The sequence below is a fragment of the Corvus cornix genome, chromosome 13, assembly GCF_000738735.6.
Source record: "Corvus cornix cornix isolate S_Up_H32 chromosome 13, ASM73873v5, whole genome shotgun sequence".
NCBI classification, from domain to species: Eukaryota; Metazoa; Chordata; class Aves; order Passeriformes; family Corvidae; genus Corvus; species Corvus cornix.
The window spans coordinates 11,897,124-11,919,319 of record NC_046343.1 but is presented as its reverse complement, the minus strand read 5'-3'; the positions used below and the strand labels follow the sequence as shown (position 1 = coordinate 11,919,319).

General features: G+C 56.1%; 1 long non-coding RNA gene across 7 annotated transcripts; it reads left to right on the top strand.

Annotated features, from left to right (window-relative positions):
* The first annotated feature begins 1,389 nt into the window (after positions 1-1,389).
* On the top strand, positions 1,390-22,065 carry LOC104696061. Of its 7 annotated transcripts, none has more exons than XR_002047863.3 (6): positions 1,390-1,489; positions 6,280-6,390; positions 8,927-9,024; positions 11,984-12,091; positions 20,210-20,338; positions 20,753-22,065. It is a non-coding gene; the product is annotated as an uncharacterized LOC104696061 (long non-coding RNA). The 7 variants fall into 7 exon arrangements; XR_002047864.3 differs by lacking the exon at positions 6,280-6,390 and adding an exon at positions 2,572-2,760 and having other exon boundaries at positions 1,398-1,489; XR_002047865.3 differs by lacking the exon at positions 6,280-6,390 and having other exon boundaries at positions 1,393-1,489.
* The last annotated feature ends 131 nt before the right edge of the window (positions 22,066-22,196 follow it).

The window sequence follows — 22,196 nt, the reverse complement described above, 5'->3', positions numbered from 1 at the left end:
CCCTTTTTCCCATCCCACGAGAGAAAACACCAAGTTTTGGGTGCTCATCCTGACGTGGAACTTCAAATAAATGAAATTTCATGGTTTTTTTTCAAAGCTGGGAAATTCTCTAATTGTGTGGGGCACTGGCATTAATTTGTGGGAGCTGTGGGTGTGGAATGTGTTGATTTTAATACAAATTTCTGTCCTTTTCCTGAGAATTTGGAATGTTAACACGGCCAGGAAAACAGAAATGTTAAAAAGGGAGGGAGAGGCAACCAGGAGAGCTCAGGCGGGAACAAGGCTGCTGAAACCTTTCAAGTTTCTAATTTTAAAGTTGATTTTCTAACTTTAAGGTAAAGTCAATTTTTCTGAGTTAATTTGCTAATTTTAAATAGAATTTTAGCCTCAGGTCCAGCTGGATTTGGCCCTAAATGGGGTCACCCCATTCCTTTATATCCATCTTCAAATCTTTTTCCCATCCCACACGAGAAAACACCAAGTTTCGGGTGTTTGGGTGCTCATCCTGATGCAGAACTTAAAACAAATGAAATTTAAAGGTTTTTTTCAAAGCTTGAAAATTCTATAATTGTGTGGGGCACTGGCATTAATTTTTAGGAGCTGTGGGTGTGAAATGTGTTGGATTTAATACAAAATATTCTCCTTTTCCTGGGGATTTTGGTTGTTAACACAGCAAGAAAAATATGAATATAAAGGAGGAAGGAGAGGCAACCAGGGGAGCTCAGGGGCTGAAAAGGCTGCTGAAACTTTTTAAGAAAATAGAATTTGGGCAGGATTTGACCCTCCACTGACACAGCCCTGGCTTAAAAGCTGAATACTCAGGGAGCAGCTTGAGGGGTTTTTCTTGTACCTTTTCATCCCTAAACCTTTCCTAGGGACCACACCTGCTCACCCCATTCCAGATGGGTGCTGGTTCTCCCCTCACATCCATCTGCAACCCTTTTTCCCATCCCACGAGAGAAAACACCAAGTTTTGGGTGCTCATCCTGACGTGGAACTTCAAATAAATGAAATTTCATGGTTTTTTTTCAAAGCTGGGAAATTCTCTAATTGTGTGGGGCACTGGCATTAATTTGTGGGAGCTGTGGGTGTGAAATATTTGGGGTTTAATCCAAAATATTGTTCTTTTTTCGAGAATTTTGAACGTAACACAGCCAGGAAAAATAGAAGTGTAAAAGAAGTGGCAGGGAGAGGCCACGAGAACAACTCAGGGGCTCACAGGGCTGCCGGAGCTTTTTTAATCAAATATTTTGGCTATCACAAGAATTTTAATCGCCCACTTAGGACAATTTTGGGGGGTTTTTTGTTGCCTGGAGCCTGTGGGGCTGGAGCAGGACTGGCGAGCTCCTTGCTCCCCCCCAGGCTCGTCCAGCAGCAGAGGGTGCTCATGCACTGCTGTGCAAATCCTCCCTCTCCCTCAGCCATCTTAGGGAAATGTTTCCCTTCCCTGCAGTCTCCATTTTATGTTCCTGACGCAGAAAATAAAAAGGTCAGCGCGGGGGGAGGGAGGATGGGCTGCGGGGGGTGCGGGGGCACAGCTTGGCTGGGGTTTTCTGGGGGACCAGGGTAGGATGTGGGGCTGGAGAGGGGAGGCAGTGAGGGGCTGGTACCCAGGGGGATGCAGGGAGAGGGGCTGCAGGGCAGGATTGGGGAGGGGGGAGCTGAATTCCAGGGGAATTCCAGCTGAAATGCTGCTTGGAGCCCCCCCTGGCAGCCCCCAGGGCTGGGTGGTGCCTCCCTGCATCCCTCCCTGCACCCTCCCTGCCACAGGATGCTCCAGCTGCAGTGTTGCTTTTTTTAACCCCTGTCTCCACAGGAGGCTGAGCACATCCCCCAGACTGCCTGGAAGCAGGATGGGAGCTCAGGGTGAGAATTCGGGATCCAGATCAGGATGGGAGCACAGGATGGGAGCTCGGGATCGAGTTCAGGACGGGAGCACAGGATGGGAGCTCGGGATGGGAGCACAGGATGGAGCTCGGGATGGAGCTGGGGATAGAGCTCGGGATGGGAGTTCGGGATGGGAGCACAGGGTGGGAACTCGGGAGCTCAGGATGGAGCACAGGATGGAGCTGGGGATAGAGCTCAGGATGGGAGCACAGGATGGAGCTGGGGATAGAGCTCAGGATGGGAGCACAGGATGGAGCTGGGGATAGAGCACAGGATGGGAGCACAGGATGGAGCTGGGGATAGAGCTCAGGATGTGGGAGCACAGGATGGAGCTCAGGATGGAAGCTTGGGATGGAGCACAGGATGGGAGCTCAGGAGGGAGCTCAGGATGGAGCTCAGCTTCCAGCCCCTTGCCAGGCTCCCCAGCCCAGAGGGATTTTCCTGTTTCCATTGTTCAGGACACCGAGATCTGTCCTTGTTCTTTCTTTCCTTCCTGCCTGTGCACGTTCAGGAGGGGGGAGGGGGTTGCCCCAGGTCCGTGACCAACAAATGCTGGCAGCAGCACCTTTCCCAGCTGCGTGGAGAGTCCCAGGAGAGCTGCCAGCATTGAGCAACTGTTGTCATCATCCCTGTTTGTGGGAGCCTTTTTTGGGTTACTCATCCCTGATCCTTTGTGCTGTGCAGTGCTGGCGGGTGAGCAGGCACTTCCCAATCCGGGATATGAAGCAATCCAGGGATCCAAACTGCTCCAGCTTCACTGATCCAACCAACCAAGGATGCTCAGAGATGGACTCAGGTGTCTGTGGTCCCCTCCTGGTCCCTGCCTCTCTGTGCCCTGGGATGAGCACAGCACATCTCTCCCTTCCGTGACGGGTCTGTGAACTTCCAAAGGCTTCCTGGGGTTATCTGTGTGTGTTTCCAGGCTAAGGAGTGCAGGTTTGGGGTTTGGGGAGGGGTTTTTTGGTGGCATCTCATAGCTGAGAACCGAAGTGCTGGGCCCTCACCGTTGCAGGGATGTGCACAGAGATAATCGGTGGTGTCAGTGCATCCAACAAACTTCCAACCAGCTGGAGCTGCCAGCTCCAAAACCTGCCCGAGGTGTGGGTTAAATACTTCCAAACTGGGGCCAAGTCCGTCAGCAAACTTGAACCAAAAGTCCCTGGGAGAGCTGGTTTTCTCCGGTCTGTGCCGCTCATCCATCAGAGCCAGGGAGGGGGGAGATCCCTGTGGGACCCTTCCCACTAATCTGTTCCTTCCACAGAGCGAGTCCTGGTCGCCCTTGTGCCCATCCTGCATCCAGTTTTATTCCCAAACTCTTTTATTCCATTCTTAAAACCCCGATTTTGCAGCTCAGTGCAGCTTTTTGGTCCGTTTTCACCCAGCCGCTCCATCCCCTACCCGCAGCCGCGCACGAGGATGCTCACACAAACATCACGAGAGCCGCTGCGGTTTCTGGGGACACTCACATCACTCACAGCCACTTTTCCTTTAAATATCCCGAGCTCAATCTCCCTTTGTCTGCGATCTTGCGCCTGCCTGGATGAAAATAGGTCAGTGATTCCGTGCCGGAGCAGCCGGGCTGGCGGAGCGAGCGCTGGCCCCAGGCGCCAGCCCGGCTGCAAGGGAGGCACGGAGAGGCAGCGCAGCCATAGGCCGGCTCCGAGGGAGCGCTGCTCGTCCTTTCCTGCCTTGTTACCGGGCAGCAGCCGGCTCCGAGGCTGGGGAGGGGCAGCAGCAGCCCCGTTGGGGTTTCCGGGACGCTTTTCCCCCTTCCCGTGGTCAGGGTGTGCGGGTCTTGGCGTTCGTGGGCATCCGGGATAGGCACAGCCCCGACTCCGGCTGGCTCCAGCCCGGGGTGAGGCACCAAGCCGGGGATGCCCCGCTCAGCCTTCCTGTGGTGTGGAGCTGAGGGAGTCGCAGGGAGGGTGGGAATCCTTTCCATGTGAGGGTGCCGGGAATGCTGGTGGGACCGTCCTTGCTCGCAGGGAAGAGGTGTCTGTGCCAGCCTGACTCCTCTGTGACGCAGCGGAGGGGCACTAACCAGGGCTGGGGACGTTTAGGGGCTGTGGTGATGTTGGGCATCTCTCGGCCGCTCTTCCAGCAGCAAACCTGCAAACGCTTTCCTGCAGCACTTCCCCCCGTGCCATCCCGTAAATCCCTTGGTTTTCAGTGCCTCACGCCGAGCTTGGGTGCGCGGGTGGATTTGGTGGCTGTGTCAGGGTGGGTGTTGTGGGTGTCACCGGTGCATTGATTTCTGGCAGCGGGTCTCTTTAATGAGCTTCTCTCACTAAAGACATCCATGGATGGAGCCCCTCTCCTATGAGGGAAGGCTCAGAGATTTGGGATTGTTCAGCCTGGGAAAGAGAAGACTCCAGGGAGACCTCAGAGCCCTTCCAGTGCCTAAAGAGGCTCCAGGAGAGCTGGAGAGGGCCTGCAGTGACAGGACAAGGGCTCACAGTTTTAAAAGAGGGGACATTCAGAGCAGATATTGGGAAGAAATCCTTCCCTGTGAGGGTGGGGAGGCCCTGAGCTTGCTCAGAGCAGCTCTGGCTGCCTCTGGATCCCTGGCAGTGCCCAAGGCCAGGCTGGACATTGGGGCTTGGAGCAGCCTGGGATGGTGGAAGGTGTCCCTGCCATGGCATTGGAATGGGATGATCCTTTAAGGCCCTTTCCAACCCAAACCATTGTGGGATTCTGTGACTTTTCCTCTGCATTTCCCTTGTCTAGAGTGACACAAAAGGTGACCAGCCTGGCTCACACACCTCAGAGTCTAGTGCTTGTGCTAAACATCAACTACAGCAGGAAAAGTTCCTTTTTTGGGGTGTGGGGAAGGGGATAAATCGGGGAAAAGAGAAAAAAGGCAAAGGGAAAACTCCCCAGTGGCCACCTGGCAGGAGTCTCCATCGATAATCCCTTTCTCCAGAGCAGCAAGGACTCCCCCAGGTACTTCTCCTACTCTTTGAACTTCCCCATTGTCAATCCCTGGAAGTGTTGATTGGAGCAGGCTCTGATGAGGAGCAGATGCTGCGGCGCTAATTACCCGCTAAGCTCCACGCTGCTCAGCCCCGGGTGATGTTTAGTGCTTGTTTTAATGACCCTCGTCCCTCATTGTTGTCGTCCGAGGGTCCTGGTGCGAGGTCAGAGCACAAAGAAAGGGCAGGAAAAGGGAGAGGAGCGCTGCCAGCAGTTGTAATTAACTCCTCTAATCGCTTCCCACCGCCACCCACAGCACGAGAGCGCTGGGCTGATTTGAGATAAGGTTTAGAGACCTCCAGGTTAGGGCACTGCGAGGGCTCAGGGTTAGTCTTAGGCCTGGGTTTGTCAGCTCTCACCAGGAAAAAGATACTGGAAAATCTCTTCTGCCTGGTCTGCCTGCCCCACACCCTGTCTGGCAGCAGGGCCTTGATTTCCACCGTCTCCTTTTCTTCCTCATCCCGGGAATGGATTTTAGTTCTCACCAGCCAGGGATGGATTTAAAGTCTTTCCAAAAAGAAAAAAGAAATTAAGAAAAAAGAAGGCTACCAGTGTCTTTCCATTTCCCCTTGGGCTGCTGAACTCCAGCTTTGTTCCCTAAATTTCCAGATAAACGGATTCTACTCCTGTCGGGAAGGCAGCTTTATCATCACACTTTGATGTGGGGAGCATCTAGATGAGGGAATTTTGGACTTGATGGATTTTGAAGAGCCAAGCAATATTTGTCTTTATATAGATCTCTGTGTTCTAGAAAATCTCCGTTCCCTGCCCTTGTTCCCATTCAGAAGTGTGGTTGCTTGGCTTCACACCTCCATCCTGCTTTTTTTAAAGGCAGGAAAAAAGAAGAGCTAAGAGCTCCCTCTTTGTCTTCCCAAAATATCCTGAGAGGGTCTCAGTTGTCCTGGCTTTTTAACAGAAATCCTGGCTTGTCCACATTGGAGAAATCTGATGTTTGAAGTGCTTTTGGGAAAAAATCCAGTGGAAAAAGTCATTTTCTCCGGACACATTTAATTCAAAATAAAAAAATAAAATGTTGGCTGTGCAAAGCCAGTAGGAAAATCTCCTCGTGATTTTTCCTTCCCCTTCTGCAGTGCAAGAAGTCAAATCTAATTTGTCCGGTCTAAAAAGTCTCATGCAGGAGAATTTAAGTTCTCCTGGTCCTGTTTAGCCTTGCTGGGGGATGATGAGGGAGAAGGGGGTGAGGTGGGAATGGGGAGAGCTGAGTCCTGACCCAGGGAATGGGCTCCCTCAAACCAAGACCTCACAGGAGAACCAGGGGAGTGAAAAATAAATCCAGTGTTGTTGCTAACACTGGAACAAGCCTTGAGAAGCACAGCCAGGATGGAATACCTTGGAAATGGCTGTTCCTGCAATTTTCTTTCCTTTAATTGATCCGAGCACTATTTTTACACGGCTCAGATGCACTCAGGGCTTAGAGGCTGCTCTCTGGAAGGAAGGATGATAATTGTGTCCTTGCTGATTCATTCAGCCCTGGCTGAGGATCTTTCTGGAAGCATCTCCTGTGCCCAGGTGAGTGAAACCTGTCCAGAGCTCGCAGCCTGAGATTCTCCTTCCCCCTCCTCAACTCCTGCATATGCTTAGAAATCCATTTCTGGCCCTGATAATGTACACTGAGGCCGAGGTCTTCTAAAGAGGGCAGGGTTAGGTTAGATTTTAGGAAGGAATTGTTCCCTGTGAGGGTGGGCAGGCCCTGGCACAGGGTGCCCAGAGCAGCTGGGGCTGCCCCTGGATCCCTGGCAGTGCCCAAGGCCAGGCTGGACATTGGGGCTTGGAGCAGCCTGGGATGGTGGGAGGTGTCCCTGCCCATGGCAGGGGGTAGAATGGGATGGGTTTTGAGGTCCTTTTCAACCCAAGCCATTCCATGATTCTGTGATTCTCCTTTCTAAAACCGGGCCCAAGGATGGGGTGTGAGTGTAAAACTGCTCTGAAGACAGAACGTGCCCGTTCAGAACATGCTCCTGTGGCTGTAACGAGCTGGGAAGCAGCACAAGAGCAGCTGTTTCTCATTAAGTGCCTGCTCCAGTCCCTTGGCACTCCAGAAAGCAGAAGGTCTCTCTCAGCGAGCTGCTGCAGGACCTGGGGCACAGCCGTGCTCCGTGAGGCTCAGCTCGGGAAGCGTCTCTTGATCTCTGCTCCGACACGTCCTCGTCCTCCTGCTGATTTCTGTGCTTGTCACCGTGCTGGGCTCTGCCTCAGGTCAGCAGGAGACAAATGGCTGATAGGTCTGGAGCCTGCGGGGCTGCAGGAGTCATTTAGTGCTTTCTGCATCTGATCCTACGGGCGGGAGCTGAGGATGGCAAGGAGAAGATCGGTGCCTGCCAGTGCTGGGGCCTGCACAGCCCCTGCGCCTGCCACAGAGGGGCACAGAGGGTTTGGGCTGGAAGGGACCTTTAAAGGCCTCTAGTCCCACCCCTGCCATGGGCAGGGACACCTTCCCCTATCCCAGCCTGGCCTTGGGCACTGCCAGGGATCCAGGGGCAGCCCCAGCTGCTCTGGGCACCCTGTGCCAGGGCCTGCCCATCCCAATATCCCATCCAGCCCTGCCCTCTGGCACTGGGAAGCCATTCCCTGTGTCCTGGCCCTCCATGTCTTGTCCCCAGTCCCTCTCCAGCTCTCCTGGAGCCCCTTTGGGCCCTGCAAGGGGCTCTGAGCTCTCCCTGGATCCTTCCCTTCTCCAGGTGAGCACCCGCAGCTCTCCCAGCCTGGCTCCAGAGCAGAGGGGCTCCAGCCCTTGGAGCATTCCCATGGCCTCCTCCGGGCTTTTTCCAGTAGCTCCATGTCCTTCCTGCGCTGGGGGCCCCAGGGCTGGATGCAGGACTCCAGGCGGGGTCGCAGGAAGAACACCCAGAGGATTTCCAGCACCTGCTGGCGAGGCTCCCAATACCTCCTGCACGCTCCTGTTTTCCTGGTCCCATTTTTTTCCTGACCAGATTTCCTCGTGTCCATCTCCAAAAAGCACAGTCCTGGGATCAGAGGTGATCCCGGGAAAGGCGAGGTGTTGGCTGTGGATGGGGAGCAGGGAGCTGGGTCTGGCCAGCTCCGAGCAAAGATGATTTTAGCTCCTTGCTGAGTCTGCAAAGCCCGAGGCTGCATCCCAAAGATGCTTTGCTTGAGTGGCTGCAGTGGAAGCTTTTTCCTGTTAAAGCTGTGGCTGTGCTGGACTGCACAGGGAGCGAATTACTGATGGGATAAGCGGATGCGATGCCTGGGAGGAAGGATACCTATTGTTCTGTCCCGGGATAAAAGGCTGCTGCTGCTGCTGAGTCAGTGGCCAGGGAGGAAGGAAGGCAGGAGGGAGGATGTGGAATGCAGATGCATCCGTCCCTGAGGGGGTGAAATCCCTGCTGGACCCCTGACTGGGCTCCCAGTGCTCTGCTCTGCCTCACCTGCTCCAATACTGACATTCAGCTCGAAATCTCCTCCCAACACGTGGTAACCCCCCAGTAAATCCCAGTCCCCTCCCCTCTCCCAGGCTGGGCAGTCACTTCTCAGAGTGTTTTCCCCGTTCAAGCTCTCAGTCTTGAAACACCTTCAAGCAAATCCAAAGAAATCCCCTTTTTTGCTCACTTTGGAGACTGTTAAAGCATTCGGATCTTCCCTGGTGTGCGCATCCCAGACCACAACACTGCAAAAAAAAAGCGTGGGGAGAGCCTTGGTGCTGCCTTGGTGCTGCCTTGGTGCTGCCTTGGTGTGTATTCATGCTGCAGAGAGCCCAAATCTGCCTGGGAAGCGCACAGGAGCATCAGTGTGATGAGCTTTGCCCGTGCTCTGAGCACACATACCCCACCCAGGGGCAGGAAGGACCACATTTCCCGAGAGATCTGCTGCTGAGGAATTACCTGAAGCAGTTCATTATTTTGGGGGGGGGTTGTTTGCCCGGATCTAAAGAGGGGGGATGAGCCACACTCCTGGCAGGGAGGTCAGAGGGGTTCTCAGAGGGTACATCTGGAGTGCTGGTGACTCCAGGGTAGAAGCTGCTCCTGCTTAGAGCAAATATTTTAGGAATGTCCTTCTCTATTTTTATGTCGTTTTGTTTTTCTTTCAGTGTCTGCTGAGAACTTGAAGAAAAGCTTAACCAGGACAAGAGGATGGATTTTGAATGTGCAGTGGAATAGTCTGAACTTCCCGGATGACAGAGATAAGGTAAGAGTGACAAATCCGTGGGGGAAAATTGACAATATCCTTTTGCTTTTAAGGGGAAAAATGTTTCAAAGTGGATGTGAGCTGTGACAAAGGGAGGCCATTTCCCCTTGCCCACCCTTCACACAGGAGGTGCAAGTGTCACCCCAGCACTGAGCAGATGAGGCTGGGCTCACCTTTGAGTCCCCTTGAGCTTCTCAGGGCCTCAACACCCTCCCAGGGAAGAGTTTCTTCCCAATATCCACTTCCAACTGCCCTGCCATGAGCAAGGACATCTTGAACTAGAGCAGATTTCTCAGGGCCCCACTGCTCAGCTCTGCCATGCTCCTCCCTCCCCCTTCCTAAGGGGATTTAACCCCTTTTGTGTGGTTTTCCCCCTCCCACCCATCACAGCAGCTGCTTCTCCTGTCCTGCAGAAGCCGCCATGGACAGTCAGGGAACACGATCTGCCCTGCAAAGCTGGTGAGGGAGGAGGCAGAGGAGAAGCACCGGCAGTGAGAGCAGCAGGGAGCAGCTGGTGGACATGGATGGGATGCAACTGGGTGTTTGGGGCAGCAGGAGCTCTGGGCTGGATGAAGAGAGAGCTACAGATCAAGAGAGAGATGCTCTGGAGCTGGATTCCCAGGGACGGAGCCTTGGGCCAACACGAGGGGCATTATGTTGTTCTTTACTGGGAGAAAAAGCAGCAATTACTGTTGAAAGCAGCAATTTCAGGTTTGCCTGCAGAGCTCCACCTTTCTCTGAGGGACCCCTCGCAGTAACCCGAGGATGTGCAAACCCTACTGAGCTACAGAGAAGCCTCTCAAACCCCAGAGCCTCTCAACCCCTACTGAGCTACAGAGAAACCTCTCAAACCCCAGAGCCTCTCAACCCCGCAGCGATTTGCATCCCACCCCAAAGCCTGTGCACCCCTTCAGTGCTGCATTCCTGCCCTCCATCTCCTCCTGGATTTCCCGGGAAGCTCGGTGGCTGTCGGCAGCAGAGCTCTCCTCTCCCTTCCCAGGCCGTGATGCTGTGCCAGAATCCTCTGTTCCAACCACACACGTTCCACATCGATCTCAAATGTGCTTTAGAAGGGAGGAGGGGGAGAGGCCATCAATATTCTTAGGAGCTTTCCCAGTGCTGTTGCCTGAGCCTGGGAATGCCTGAAGGAGTGGAATGGCCTTGTGGGGTTGGCCTTGCGGGATAATCCTGTGATGAGTGTGCAACCCCAGGCGGCTCTTTCATCACCCCAACTGTGCTTTACCTGTGGGTGAGTAAATCCTCCCCTGGCAGGTACTCCTGCCCCAAAGCTTTTGGGGAGCAGAGAGGCCCTGGCCTCCCTCCTGGCACATTTCCACTTTCCTCCCTGGCTCCAGGCACGCTCAGGGGCACGGATGTAGGAGGAACCCTGTCGCTTTGTAACGGAGCAGCCATTTCCATCCCCTTTTTGCAGCATTACCCATGAGGTCAGGATGTTACTGAGCGTAGTTTGGAAGCCTCCTGAGCCTGCAGCCACCGCAGGCACAGACCTGCACCGCTGACCCCTCCCAGCAGTTGTGGTTGGTCTGAATTCAGCCTTCTGCTCGGCCCAGGGGGTTAATGTGACTCTGCACGTCCCCTGCTGTCCCCACAGCGTGGGCCTTCTCCCTCTGCCTGCTCCCTGCTACCAGATGCATTCTTTGCTTCCAACATATGGCCTCAATTACTGTCCCTCTCCCTTGATTTCCTGCCTCTCTGGGTTTCCTGAAACTCATCCCCTCCTCCTGGCAGCTTCAACTCCTGCAGTGAGATGCTTTGCAAGCTCTCACATTCCTCCCTCCCTCCCTCCTGCTGCTTTGCTGCCTCTAACGAGGGGGTCCTGACCCAGAGCGGGCACTGATGAGGCTCAGACCCCCCTGGTGCTGTCACCGAGCCCAGGAGCCCCAAGGGCCTGGCTCGCCACAGCAAAACTGCCCAGCCCAGGGTCCAGCAGGGCTTTGTCCCAGCTCCTCTGGACAGAGGTCCCCACCCTCCCTCAGCATCCATCCCACATCACCCTGTCGTTTTCAGCCGACTGCTTCATTTGCAAGGCTCAGGCTTCTTTTTATTCCCACCCCCTCCTGAGGCTGGGGGCTTTCCAAGCCTCTGCCCTTTGAAAGGGGCATCAAACAGCTCTGGGTTTCCCCTGGGTGCTGTTTGGCCTCTTTCCCGGGCATTTACCCCTGCAGCAAAGCCGTGTACCCAAGGCTCCTGCCTCTCCAAGCTTCGGAGGAGGGGAAAGGGCCCCTTCCCGCTGCTGGGGGGAGCCCCAGGCCCTGCGGCATCGGGGTGCTGGAAATCCTAAGGAATCTGAGCTTATTCAGGGCGCAGGGGGAGGTGGAAACGGTTAAATCCCACAAACGAAGCAGTTAATGATTCCCAGCCCCTCGATGGCATGTTCCAGGTTTTGGAAGGGGGTCTGGCCAGCAGCTGTGCCAGCAGTTGTAGCTCCAAAAGAGCATTTTCTTTCTGTGTCAGCTTTCATCCCCGGCCCCTCTGCATTCCCCTGGTGCCTGCTGATGCCAGAGTTTCCAGGGCTCCCGCTGCTACAATTCCTGCTCCTTTTCCCTCCCATCCCAGCCCTGGAGTTGTGTGATGGGGAGAGGGGTGAGGAAGGCGCTGCTCGCTCCGTGTTTGTTTCCTGTCCCATCCATCCCAAAGCATAGGAGAGGCTTTTTCCCAGGACAAAAATGGCTCGGCAGCGTTTGGGAACGGCAGGAAAAGCTGAGGAGCTGCCCCTCTGAAAGCAGGAGTGCAGCGGAGCAATTTGGGATGCAACTGGGGATAACAACATCTACAGCTGAGCAGTACCACAGCCACGTTCAGCTGCAGCAGCCCTACCGTACAATAGGGTTTATATATTGTGTATATATGACTTTTATAGATATTAAATACTAAATATTGTGCAATAAGCTGTGTTCTAATAAGGCTGGGCACTGATTTCTCATTTTCCTACCCACAGCAGGGACACACTGGTCGAGCGATGCCATCAGGAGCATCCCTGGTGGAGTCACCATCCCTGGAAGTGTTCAAAAAGTGTGGATGTGGCGCCTGAGGACGTGGTTTAGAGGTGAACACAGTGGGGCTGTGAATTTGATGATATTTAAGGTCTTTTCCAGCCTTAACGGTTCTGTGATCCCCTGAAACGTGTGGCACCTCCCTAAATTCCTCCTCACCTTCTCCCGATGCCTCTTCCTGTTGCAGGCAGCAGTGGAAGCACAGAGAAGGAAAACCCCAAATTTCTGAAATCAAGTGTAAAGGGTGATTAGAAATCCTTGAGTGCACGAAAGCTGGAGGGGAGTGGGTGAAGCACAGAGGTGAGGATCCAGGCCACAACATCCTTCCTCACCCTTCCACACCCCTTGAGTGATTTGGGAAGAGCTCGTTCCGAAGTTCCCATAGGGCCACTCCCCTGTCTCATCCTCAGGGACCCTTCAGAGTCCCCCAGACACCCCAAGCAGCTGGATCAGTGTAAGACCTTCAAAAGCCCTAAGAGGTGCCAGTCTCTCCAACGTGCCCTCAGAACTCTGAGCCCCGGCCCCGGGGCTGAATTCGGACTAGTTTGCTCCAAGAGGAGCGTCCCTGCCAGCCCAAACCCCAGCACCGGGTGCTGTGTCCCTCCCAGGACACCCCAAGGCTCCGGGGGCTCGGGGGTGCAAACCGGCACCCTCAGCCCTTCCAGCCCCCCTTCGCTAGCCCCAAAGCCGGCTCTGGTAGCCAGGCTCGTGTCCCCATGCCGGTGCTGCCCTGCGCTGTGTTTTTGGGGTGTCGGCTCGGGGCCGTGGGGCCGGGCCGGGGGTGCCGGCAGGTGGCAGCCTGGGCAGGCGGCACGGGCAGCCTCTCGCAGATGTTTAATGGGATTTCAGAGCTCTGGGATTCATCGGGAGCTGTTGTCACGGAAACGGAGATCTGCGAGAGCCCGGGCGCACGGCGTTAACCCCCTCGGTGCCGGGGAGGATGTGCCGGGAGGGAGCGATCCGTGCCTGGAGCTGCCAGCCTCCACCTGCTTTGCAGGGTCAGCTGTTTTATTTAGGATTGGAGTTCTCATTGCCTCTTAACATCCGCCTCTGTGCTGCTGCAGCACAAGGCTGAGCCCCGCTGCTCCAGGACGGGTGTCCTGACTCCTGCCTGGGCGTCCTGGTCCTCTCCTTTTCAAGTTTGGGAGGTTCCCACACAAAAGAGCTGGACCAGCAGGTGAGGTTTGGGGGGGGAAGTATCCTACTAATGCCTGCTCCCAGCACATCCCCCCCACTCGGCACCTCCTCTGGGGCTGGGGCTGGACAGGAGAGGGCACCAGAGCTGCGCTGCCACTGGGGTGGCGGCCGTGCATGTGTCACCCCCGCACGTGGCTCCCCCCGGGGTGACACCCCTGGCCCTGGGGAGGACGAGCAGCTGCGGCCGGGGCTAATCTCCTTAGGGCCTGAGCGGCAGCACGGCAGTGAAAGGGAGATTAGGGGGCAGGGGGGCTTTGGCAGCCCGGGATGCTCGTTGGAGACAACTGGGCCAAGCAGAGACCCTGGGGGGGATGAGAGGAGCAGCCGGAGAGGCCTCAGTGGGCAGCAAATAACCCAACAGAGCTGGGGGCTCGGAGGAAGGGAAGGGCTTTAGGAACATGCCCAAAACTCCTTGTGGAGCATCCCCCACCTCCTTCTCCCCAGGAGGAAGGTGTTGCCAGCCAGTCTGGGCCCTGATCCTTTCCCTCCCATCCAGAGGGGGGAGTTGGATGCCTTCCCTCCCCCCCATCTTACCCAAGGGCATGAAAACATTCCTGGAAGCATATCCAGAATGGAAACCCACTGAACTTTACCCCATGCCTGAGACATGGAGGAGCAGGACGCGGAATATTTGCTGGACAAATGATATGAATGATATCAATGGAATATTTGCTGTCCTTTCCCATGGTTCGATAGGGAAAAGATGCCGTTTCCTGGAGCAGAGCAGGGCGTGAGGCTGCTGCTCACAAAGGCTCCATGAGGGAGTCCAGAGCCTGGGCTCCATTCCCTCCTCCTGCCCCGCTGGTGTCGCTGCTCCTGTGTTTTCCTCGCCCGTGGCTAACGGGGCTGGAGCAATGGATTTTTGGCAGGAAGTTTTGCGGTCCTGCCGGGGCAGGGGAGGGTGGCAGGGTAGGAGGTGCTCACTGAGCTGTGCCTCCGCTCTCCTTCTTCCCACCTGGGAGCTCCAGGGCTGGAAGGGATGGAAAAACGCGGTACCTGCTCCTACTACTTGGTGTTTGTTCCTTCCTCTCAGCTGTCAAGGAAACCATGGCATGGGCCACATAGCCGGCTGGGATTGCTGCGGTTGCTGACGTGTTCTGTCCTTTTAATCCGGATCCAAAATAGCTTCTCCACCCCTCCATTTGTGCTGGCTTACAGAGCACCTTCCCCGGTGCCATCGTCTGTTCTCCCGCCTGGGAATGAGGCCCAGAATGCCGAAGTTTTTCTTAGAATCATAAAATCATGGAATAGTTTGGATTGAAAGGGACATTTAAAGGTCGTCTGGTTCCAGCCCTTGCCATGGGCAGGGACACCTTCCGCTAGACCAGGATAGAAGAGTGGGGGAGGAAGATCTCTCGACCAGGCATTTGGAAAGAGAAATCCAGAGCAGAGATGTAGAAATGGTGAAGCTACAACTTTTCTCTCTCAAATGTGGGAGGAGGAGGAAGGTCAGGAGAAGCATGGAGAGAAGTCTCCAAAGTTTCCACAGCCTGTGCTGGCAGTGGGATTTTCACTCATCTTTTACATGCAGAAAAGAGCAGGGATTTAAAGGAACATTGAGAGGCTGGAGCGTGTCCAGGGCAGGGAAGGGAGCTGGGAAGGGGCTGGAGCCCCAGGAGCGGCTGAGGGAGCTGGGAAAGGGGCTCAGGCTGGAGCAAAGGAGGCTCAGGGGGGACCTTGTGGCTCTGCACAAGTCCCTGACAGGAGGGGGCAGCCGGGGGGGTTGGGCTGTGCTCCCAAAGAACAGGGACAGGAGGAGAGGGAACGGCCTCAGGCTGGGCCAGGGCAGGCTCAGGGTGGATATTGGGAAAATTTCTTCACTGGAAGGGTGGCCAAGCCCTGGAACAGACTGCCCAGGGCAGGGGTGAAGTCACCATCCCTGGCAGCATCGAAAAGCCGCGTGGATGTGGCACTGGGCACACAGTGCAGTGGTGAACACAGCAGGGCCGGGGCAATGGTTGGACTCCATGATCTCAGAGGCTTTTCCAACCTAAACAATTCCATGATTGTAACAGGCTGGTCTGCGTTTCGGCCTCAGTGGGTTCCAAGGTTAATCTGTGGTTGGCACAGCCTCGCTGACCCATCAGACCCTCAGGAGTCCCTGTGTGGCCGATGTGTCCTGGTGCTGTGACATGTGGGGTGTCCCTGTCCCTCCTCCCTACGGGATCAGCAGCAGCCTGAGAGCTGTAGGTTCATATGGCCCCAGCACCACGTGTGTGCCCAAATGCCACCTCCTCAGCTGGTGGCGACAGCGTTCCCTGTGTCCCACTGACCTCACCCTGAGTGGTTTCACACTCCAGCTCTTTCCCAGAGGATCACCGTGCGCTGGGATCACAGGAGATCAAAACTCCGAGGGGACACTGATGGCTGTCACAGCCATTCCAGACCCAAATTCCCTTGGAGGGGGAGGATTTCCCCTTCCACAGCTGCAACAACAAGGGGCCCTGACTCACTGTCTGCAGGGTGCAGGGGACACGAGGGCTCCACTTACTCCTCACAGGGTGTAGGAGCCAGGGCAGGGAGTCCCAGAACCACGAGTCTGAGCTCTGCCTGTCCCCACGGGATTCTCTTCTCCTGACCCTTGGGTTTTCCCTTTTCCTGCTCTTTTCAGAGGGTGATTTCAGGGCAGGGTGGCATCTGTGTGGTCTTGTCATGGCTGAACCCCGGGTGAGCAGCTAAACACCACCAGCTGCTCAGTGCCCAAACACCTGCCAAGGGGAAGTGAGGAATGAATTCCTTATTTTGCTTTGTTTGCAGGCTCAGCTCCTGTTACCTATTAAACCACCTTTATCTCAGCCCTCACCCTTCCAGTTCTGCCCCCATCCTGCTGTGTGAGCCCACCAGGGTTAACCCACCCCAGCTCCCAGGCCTGTGCTGGTTCTGGCCTTGCTCTGAGTGTTTGCAGAGGATCCTGCTGGAGCCAGTGCTTCCCTGAGGCCTCCTCCCTGTGGACCTCCTGTCTGATGCTTTGTGGAGCTCTCCCGGTGGGATTCTCCTGCAGTTGTCAGGACATTTCTCCATCCCCTGTCACGGCTGCCAAGGCAGGCAGGAGGGGCTCAGCGGGTGAGCCTTGTCAGCTCTGATCTCAGATTCCCTTCCTGCCCAGGCAGCTGAGCCCATTCAGCCACCAGCAGCTCCATCCCCAGACCGGGAAGGAACGGGAAAAGCCACAGGGCTGCTGCTTGAAGGAGCCGTTGTGGGAGAGTAAGGTCAGGGAGGGGGGAAAGCTGCAGCACCATGGAGGGAGGAGCACGGCAGGGCACTCACATAAGGGCTCAGTGTCCTCAGTGCTTGTCCTCCCCCCAGAGCTGTGCCGGATGATTCGGGACTGGGTTGTGGTTGAAGTGACTCAGCCAGTGTCCTTTGCTGTCACCTCGACGTCACAGCCTGCCATCTGCTCCCCAGCACACGGGGAAGTGAAGGCAGAAAATTGATCCCAAATCCATCAGTACCGGTCCAGGCAGTGCAGGGAGAGAGAAGGGGCTGAGCCGGGCTGGATGTGGGGGGACTCTGGTTTCTCGAACCAGAAACGGGTGCAGAGATCAGACAGGTTCCCCCTCATCCCGATGCCCAGGCCCTTCCCTGCTTCGTGGGACAGGAGATGGTGACGTTCATCTCTAACCCCAAACGGAGCCAGGGGAGCAGGGCAGGTTGGAACTTTGCCAGTCACAAAATCATGCTGGGACAAAAACCTGTGTGTTGTAGGTAGAGGCAGCAATTTCTGAGTCTTCCTGAAATGTTTTGTCGGTCCTGTCCAAAGCCACTGTGATCTCAGAGCAGATCTGCTGGGGATGAGAAAAAATAGGTTCTTTGGGCAGGGGGTTCCAGCCCATAATGGTCTAGCCATAAATACTCTTTGCCTAAAATAAATATTCAGCTCTTCAGCATCTCCGGTGTTTTCCTGTCCCGCTGATGCTGGCATGTTGATAAAGCCCACCTGGATCTCCAAAGGGGTCTCTTGCAGTCTCCTAAAGAAGCTGACTTCCCATGGGAAGAGAGGGGAGGTTCCTGCATGGCTTCAAGCTGCTGTTTAACCAGATAAAAGGCCAGAAACAAAGGACATCAGGCAGGCTGTGAGGAGTAGGAATATTTCTGACAATATTTCAGTAGGGAAAAAACAAAAGATTGGCCATGAAGGGATGCAGAGGGACCTCACCTGGCTGCCTGGGGGCTTAGAGGGCCACAACGATGCTCCAAGGGCTGGGAGTGCTGGGGAAGAGAAGGGTCCGGGGAGACTTTAGAGCCCCTTGCAGGGCCTAAAGGGGCTCCAGGAGAGCTGGAGAGGGACTGGGGACAAGGCATGGAGGGCCAGGACACAGGGAATGGCTTCCCAGTGCCAGAGGGCAGGGCTGGATGGGATATTGGGAAGGAATTCCTCCCTGGGAGGGTGGGCAGGCCCTGGCACAGGGTGCCCAGAGCAGCTGTGGCTGCCCCTGGATCCCTGGCAGTGCCCCAGGCCAGGTTGGACATTGGGGCTTGGAGCAGCCTGGGACAGTGGGAGGTGTCCCTGCCCGTGGCAGGGGGTGGAACGAGATGATTTTTAAGGTCCCTTTCACCATTCTGTCATTTTATGATCTCAAGAGGATTTTCCTGCCCTGGATGCTTTTCCCTTTTAACTCCACGGACAGAGGGATGCTCCAAGCTGACAATTTCCAGCTGGAGCAAAACATGGGTGTGGGGAGTGTCCGGGTCATGTCTGCAGTAGTTAAAACCTCAAAGCCCCCTCTGAGATCTAGAAACCCCTGGGAAAATAGAGAAGAGGAAGGAAAAGCAAGCACAGCAGCGGCTTTTTTCCCTTTGTTTTAATTGAGCTGTGCTGCCTGCAGCTCTGGCTCTGCTGCCTGAGGAGGGACCCCATGAGCCGGATCAGGTGCAGAGGGAGGCAGTGAAGGGAATGGGGTAGCCCCGGAGCTGCTTAATTCGGGAAAGGGACTCGGAGGAGGCGTCGGAAATGATAAACTGGAGGTGTTTGTGTCCCCGTTGTAAGTAAGAGCTTGAATGAAGCTGGGAGGGGCAGGTTTAAATGCCGAGCTGCCACTCCACAACCCTCCCCTGCACAGGATGTTGCGGATCCTTACGGTTTGTCCGGGTTAAAAAAAGCAGTGGAATACATTTCTGGAATAAAAAGGTGGGCGGATGTGAGAAAATTCACCGCTTGAGAAAGATGAGAGCGTCGGTGGGGGCGTGAGGGAGTAATTGGGAGCTGCAGGGAGCGGAGGGAGGAGGGAGGCGGGCAGGAGCAGTCTGCCGGGTTCGGGCTGTGGTGGGCAGGGGGTTAGCTGGGGGCAGAGACGGGCTGTGGGAGGAGGATGGCTCTGCCCGGGGGAGCAAGAAGCTGCTGCTGAAATTTCGGGCTCAGGAGAGGGATTGGGAGCGTGGGAGAGCGAGGCCCGGGGGGAGAAGCGGCTGCTGGCTCAAAGGAGGGTTTGCAGAGGCAGCAGGACAAGCGGTGCATTGAGTGCCGGCTCCTGCTTTCTTTCAGACCCGTCCAGCTCTGCCCCAGCCCAGCTGGCAGCTGGGGGGACCCCCTCACCCCCCTCCTTCCTGCAGCCCGAGGGGCTCAGCGCACAAAGCCTGGCAGCTCTGAATGCTCCCTGTGTTGTCTGCGCTCACCAAATGCTCCATCTCCTCCGCTGCTGCCAGACCCCCAGGGGCTGGGACCCATCAGCAGCACCCACACAGAGCCCACGAGCCAGGGCCCAGCGCCAAAAAACACCCACCGCGAGCAGGGGACGTCTCGGAAGGGGGAGGGAGCCGGGGATGGCCGGGTTTGGGGGCCGGCGGTCCCCTCCCAGCCCGGCCCGCTGCGTGACCCGCGTGTGTCACACGGGGCACAGCTCCTGTCTGAGCCATCTCCTGTGCACACCCCACGCTTCTGTGGCTTTGCCGGGTTTTGGGGCTGAGGACCGGCCCAGAAGTGACATCTCCTGCCCGCTGTGCCACGGTTCCCCGCTGGGAGCGGGGCAGGGGAGGCAAAGGCATCAAGGAGGAGCGAGGGGGATTTTCAGGGATGCTCCAGGGCATGGAGATGGTGAGAGAGAGGTACTCGGTTTGTGGTTGTTATTTAGCAGTCTCCAAAAGGCTTTTAAATCCTACAGCTTCTCCCTGCACGGTTCCACGTGCCGGCTTTCGGAGGAGGGGATGCCTCAGGAGCTGGGGAGGACAGCACGGGAAGGTTTTCAGCCCTGAAAGAGTTAAATCCTCACGCCCGCAGCGCCTGGGCAATAACTCTGCAGCTTCACATCCCTGAGCAGGTCCCCTCCCTTCTGCCGCCTCCTCCCAGTCGTAAAAATGCATCTTGCGAGGCAGCGCCGGCCCCGTGGCCCGGGCAGTGCCACACTCACCCCGTGCCCTCGGCCACCCGGTGCCCCGGGCCGGCTGGCGCTCGGCAGATGCTCTAATTCGGGGTTCCTGCCTCGGGAGTGGCGTCATGAGCTGGATGAGCTCAGGCTTTAAGCTACAAAGGCTTCTTAAGGGGAGCCCCTGTCTGGGTCTGGTTATTGGGACACCAGCGCCGGGAGGCGATGCTGGGCTTAACGGGATAAGGGCAAAGTGTGGAGCGTGGGGGGGTTGGGGGGGCTGTAATCCTCTGCCAGCACAGCCCTGTGGGAGCCTGGGGGCAGCATCCTCCATCACAGCCGCTGTCCTCTCCCATGGGATGTGCAGGGAATGCACGGGATGCGTTCCTCAGAAGGAAGTTGTGTCTGGAGCTCTGGAGCCCCATTTGGGTCACCGCGCTGCCGGTTGAGAGCTCCGGGGCTCTCTGGGGTTGGGCTGAAAACAGGGAGAAGCCTGAACCCTGAAGGTGGTGCGCTTTGCAGCCCTGACCCCGTGGTGGGAGTGTCTGGACTCCCCGGTGACCCCGGTGTCCCCAGGCCCGGTGGCTCCTCCAGCCCAGCCGGCCCCTGAGAGAAGTCTGAGCTGGATGAGCTTCTCCGCTTCTCCCCCTGTTTTTACCATCCCCTTGTTTTCAGAACCAGCAAAGCCAGCGAGGCGACAAGAGATGGAGCATCCCTGAGGAGACAACAGAGATCATCAGCTGCTCCAGCTCTACACTGATCCTGGAAGAAGGCAGAAAGCTGCTGGACCAGCAAGAGCTTTCAGTAAGTAAAATAAAGCTTCACTCTGGGACCTGTGCATGGTTGTGAAGGGTAATTTATTTTCCTTCTGGCTCTTGGGGCCGTTTCTGGCTGGTTTTGTGCTGGTTTAGCTCTCCTGTCCCATCTTGGGTCTGTCCCTGCTGACAGCTGAAGGGTCAAAGGCTTCAGCCAAGGGGAAGAACATCATCTGTGGTTCTGGTGGTGGAGCAGACTGGGCAGAAAGGCAGGGACAGAGTAAAGCCACAGCCCTCCCTACAGAGAACTCAGTGCTGGGGTAACAACCAGGGACCCCAGGTCTGGTCTTGCAGGGTTCTGGCTCCTGATGGAGTTAACAGTGGGAATGGCTCTGCCCCAGCCTCTGCCTTACATGTTTGGAGTTCTTTTCTTGTTCTAATTAAACATATTTATAACACCGAGGTAATGGAGTGATCCATAACAGCCCAGCATGACCTGGGACTGGCACAGAGCTTGGCTGCTGTCACACCCCTGCAGAGGAGGCAGGCTGATCCCAGCCCGGGTAAGAGCTGGGGTGTTGGGAAGGTGGAGAAGGAAATGGGGTGACAGGAATGCTCTTGGAGAGAAGGCATTGGCACCCTCTGGTCTGGGAGAGCACCCCAGGCAGACTGAGCCAGCACGGGTGTGGCAGCAGGATGTGGGGACCTGGCTGTGGCCACCCCTTCCTGCAGGAACCTCAGCACACCGGAGCTCTACTGGGAGCACTGGTCCCTCCTGGGGTCACACCGAGCCTCTGAAGCTTTTTGGTTTAATGCACTTTTCATAGAATCACAGAAAAGTTTGGAGGAGGAACCTTAAATCTCATCTTGTCCCAGCCCCCTCCATGGGCAGGGACACCTCCCACTAGAGCAGATTGCTCCGAGCTTTTATGTCCAGTAACAGAAAGAGCTCGATAGCAAAAATAATCCCACTTTTCGTAGCATTTGGGGCATTCCTGGGGCTCGTTATCGCACCACGCGTTGCGAGCACTAACAAAAAGCTGAGCGAGCCGAGGACAGCGTGTCCCCTGCTCCAGGTCAGCCCCTCCCGGCAGCGGCTGCTCTTTGTGCGGGGCCCGGTGCCCGCTCCGAGCGCGCTCCCTCTGCCGTCCCCGGTGCTGCGGATCCAGCGGAGCGTGAACCACGCGGAACAGCGAGCGAGGATGGAGGAGGTGGCGGCGCTCCTGCACACGGGAGCTCTGTGCTGGAAAAAAGGGAGAGAAACGCTGATTTTTAGAGGGGAGAAGTTGCTCCGGTTTGGCCTCTGGCCACAGCCCAGGGGCTCTCCACACTCAAAGCTGGGTGAAGCGCGGCTCCCCCGTTGCTGAGGGGTGTGGGATGGAGCACTGGACACACGGCTTGACCCCTTCCCATCCCATCAGGATGCCCAAGAAGGGCAGGTAGGACAATTAAGGCTTGGTCCCACTGCCTTCCCAGCACTCCGGGTGTGAGAGGGCTCCTTGTAGGGCCGAGAGCTGTGCCACCCTCATGTCAGGGTGCCAGTGCTGGTCAGGAGCTGCCAAATGCTCTGGAAAGCTTCAAAATGAGAGAGAAATTGGGATATGTACGCTGGATCCGGGCCAGCCTGGAGCCCTGCCTGGGAGTTTGTATTTCCTTGTACCAGCTCCCCTTTTTCCGTGGCTTTGCAGCTGTGGGAAAGGGATGCTCTGGGAGCACGGTGTGATCTTGAGAGTTTTATCTACAAAAGAAGCAGAAATAAACATGATTTTTAGTACAAAAAAACGTGATTTTTTTCTCCATATCCTAGCTTTGCTGGTGCAGAGCTGAACCTGGAGCCTTGTGGCACTGAGCTGCAGGGAGCTCATCCAGGCTGGAAGGGGCAGCTGAGGAGCTGGGGCAGCATCGCA